The sequence below is a fragment of the Colobus angolensis genome, unplaced genomic scaffold, assembly GCF_000951035.1.
Source record: "Colobus angolensis palliatus isolate OR3802 unplaced genomic scaffold, Cang.pa_1.0 Scaffold282, whole genome shotgun sequence".
Lineage (NCBI taxonomy): Eukaryota > Metazoa > Chordata > Mammalia > Primates > Cercopithecidae > Colobus > Colobus angolensis.
In genome coordinates this window covers 624,525-628,314 of record NW_012116066.1, presented here as the reverse complement: position 1 = coordinate 628,314, position 3,790 = coordinate 624,525, and the positions used below count along the sequence as shown (strand labels likewise).

Below are 3,790 nucleotides of genomic sequence, written 5' to 3'. Positions count from 1 at the left end.
CCAGGCTGATCTCAAACTCCTGACCTCAGGTGATCCACCTGCCTCAGCCTCCCAAAGTGCTGGGATTACAGGCATGAGCCACTACGCCCGGCCCCATTCATACTTTTAATCTGAGCAGTCTCTTGTATACTTCTACAACTATAATCACTTTCATTTATCTGTTTCATTCTCATTGAATGCTTTTCACCCTCCAGAATTACTGGTTATACCTTCTTGATACATTACTGCTCTCCTCTTCTGTATGGTATCTCTGAACCAAGTTTTCCAGATACCAGCCAGAAGTTCCACCCTATCAAATCTAAACAATACCTATAAAACTGCATTTTCCTGAGTGTATTAAAATTTTACATTCCCAGCCGGGCACTGTGGCTCACGCCTGTAATCCCAGCACTTTGGGAGGCCAAGGCAGGCAGATTACCTGAGGTCAGGAGTTTGAGAGCAGCCTGGCCAACATGGTGAAACCCCGTATCTACTAAAAATACAAAAATTAGCCAGGCGTGGTGGTAGCATGCCTGTAATCCCAGCTATTCGGGAGGCTGAGGCTGGAGAATCGCTTGAACCCAGGAGGTGGAGGTTGCAGTGAGCGGAGATCGCACCATTGCACTCCAGCCTGGGCGACAAGAGAAAAACTCTGTCTCAAAAAAAAAAAAATTTACATTCCCTTTATTACTCATATTCTGGGTGTTGGTACATAGATATCTGAGGCCTTAAAAGTGTCATCTCTGACTCTCTTCCTTGTTTTTCCTTGAGAATTACTAAGCATTGCCTTAGCTTAGTTCCTCTTTATTAGACTTGTATTTTACATAGCTCCCAGAAACACAATAATTACTAACACAGCACTATGTCTCAATGGAGAAATTAGTTTTGATTAACTGACCAGCCATATATCATTATCAACATCATCATTATCATCATCATTAATATTCTTCTCGGCTGGGTGCAGTGGCTCATACCTGTAATCCCAGCAATTTGAAAGGCCAAGGCAGGAGGATCACTTGAGCCTAGGAGTTCGAGGCTGCAGTAAGCTATGACCGTGCCGCTGCACTCCAGCCTGGGTGACAGAATGAGACTCTATTCTCTCTATTTTCCTGGATGCTTGCTCCTTGTTTCTTTTTCCTTCTTTTTTCTTTTTTCTTTTTTTTTTTTTTTTGAGGCGGAGTCTCGCTTTGTCGCCCGGGCTGGAGTACTGTGGCCGGATCTCAGCTCACTGCAAGCTCCGCCTGCCGGGTTCACGCCATTCTCCTGCCTCAGCCTTCCGAGTAGCTGGGACTACAGGCGCCCGCCACCTCGCCCGGCTAGTTTTTTTGTATTTTTTAGTAGAGACGGGTTTCACTGTGTTAGCCAGGATGGTCTCGATCTCCTGACCTCGTGATCCGCCCGTCTCGGCCTCCCAAAGTGCTGGGATTACAGGCTTGAGCCACCGCGCCCGGCCTTCCTTCTTTTTTCTTTAAAAAGTTTTTAAACTTTCAGACTTTTTAAAATGTTGCAAAAACAGTATAAAAAGGTCCTCATATCATTTATTCAACTTCTCTAAATATTACATAACCACCATAACCAAGAATAGTATTGGTAATCTACAGATATTCGAACCTCACCAATATAACTAATGTCCTTTTTCTGGTCCAGGAGCCAGTTGAGTGTCATATATTACATTCAGTTGTCAAGTCTCTTTAGTCTCCTTTAATCTGTAACAGTTCCTTACTCTCTTTGTCTTTCATGGCCTTAACAGTTTCGAGAATATCTGACTCCTTAAAATATACACGGTGGTGATAGGCAACTAGGGGAGCTCCAGCTCACTGTCAATTTAGCAAAATACCAAGTGATGGCATGAAGTTGCTTTTAAATGACCCATCTTGTATTTCATCGTCAATAAAACCACACTTAGTTACCCAAAGACTGAGAAGGGAAAAATTCTATGTAATTATTTGATCACCTTTTTTTGTGGAGAGAAAAAAAACTGACAAAACAATGAGCTCTGGAATAGAATACAGTAGAGGCATCATGCTCAAAGAGAGTAGCAGATGTGGCCAGGGCAAGGTCACATGAAGAAAAGGGATACACGAGTGATGGCGAGGTGTACCGAGGAATAATTAACAGTTGAATAAAAATGCATTCATCAGAATGTCAAGAGTTCAAACTAGAAAGGTTTTGAATTTTATTTTTAAATGCACTATAAATAAAATCCACCTCTCTTCAATAAAGCCCTCTGTAGAATTTTGCCTTAGCTCTTGTTTCTCTCACCAGAATAGAGAAATGAACATCGCCTTTGGAGGATATACTCTACCATTCTCTGAAGCTGTTTTCTTGCATCTAGCTACCTCACTATTATAATCAGCTGAGAAACACTGTAGCCTTTCACTAACACAGGTCAAAGATTTCTCCCAGGATCTACAAAGCTAGATTCAAAATTGCTCCTTTGAACACCTGCAATTTGCCTGCATCAGTTTGGATCACTGGGGTTCTTGAGGTGTCTAACAAATTGCAAAGTATACTTTCAGAGGAAGGGCCTAACCATCCTGGAGGGTCCTAGAATTGGGTCCTTTCACAGGCAGATCTGGAGAAGATGGGAGAGGGCAGGAAAGGAAAGTGAAGGATATGAACACTATGTGTTCAGTGTGCAAAGGCCTGCTGGCATTTTGCCTTTGGGAATTCTGAAGTCTGGGCACATAAGTTTCAGCCGCAGTTGCCGTTTTCAACAGTCATCCTTATTTTTATAAATATTGTTATGATTATTCAGACACGAAATTTGTGATTACACTCTCTGCTCCTGTTCTGGACCTGAGGGAGTCCACTTAAGCTAACAAGTAGGTTTTTGAGGACATGTGTGGCAAATGCTTACCCAGTGAAGGGATTAAGGGGCTCAGTAAGCACTTGTCCATTGGCACAATGGCTGCCAATCTAATTCTATTGATTCCTCTAAATGTTTCTGGAGTTCAGAAATCTATTCGATCCAAGGGCACTTTACCTGGGGTACTGGGAGCCAAATGTCAACGTAGTTCTTAACCTTCCTAAGCCTCTTAACCTTCTGGGTACAACCTCTATATTTACCTTCTGGCTAAAATCATTTCCCCACCCCTAGCCCAGTCCTTTGGACTCTCCCAGGCCAATTCCTGGCAAGGTCTTTGTTGAACTGTATTTGCAAACCAGGGTCTGGGGCACGGTGGCAGTTCCTTCGTCTGCTGTTCCCTTAATTTCGTCTGGTTTCACTGGCTCCAGGACAGTGCCCGGTCTAGGGTGGGAAGAGTGAGGCACTCGCCTTGGTGAGAAACAACCCAGTAATTAAGACAAATGATTTTTAATGCACTATTTTAAAAAAAATCAAAAGCAATGCAAAAATTCATGATGAACAAATGATCAGCATTTGGAATACAGACAGGATCCCAACCTGCACTTGAATGACTTTGTCTCGCTTGCCTCACCCTCATTTCAGCCTTGACACTCCAATTAAACTTTATTTACAAAACAAGAGGGCCGGCCAGCAGGATGTTTGCCCCTACGACTTTTTAAAAGTATCACATTAACTATCACATTAACTACTGTTTATCTCCAAGACTGAAGGGTTCTTTTGGCATCCCTGTAACAAATGCGTCTCACCCTAGTTCTGCTCCAAGGGTTTTTGTCCAGACACACCGTGACCTCACCCTTCCTACCCACTCCGAGGCCTCTGTCATGGTCCAGCGTTCAAGTCCCGGGTGTCCTCTGGACCCGCCCCTTCCTCCTGCCGGGTCAGGTGCCGAGGGCGAGCCCGGGCGGCGCGGAGAGCGGTCCCGGCCAGCCCTCCACGACTCCT

The 3,790-nt window shown here is 44.1% G+C and overlaps 1 long non-coding RNA gene across 1 annotated transcript; it reads right to left on the bottom strand.

Moving 5' to 3' along the window:
* Positions 1-1,504: 1,504 nt before the first annotated feature.
* Positions 1,505-3,745, bottom strand: LOC105516469. The gene is made up of 2 exons (XR_001002492.1): positions 3,595-3,745; positions 1,505-3,229 (listed from the first exon to the last, which is right to left on the bottom strand). It is a non-coding gene; the product is annotated as an uncharacterized LOC105516469 (long non-coding RNA).
* Positions 3,746-3,790: the final 45 nt, after the last annotated feature.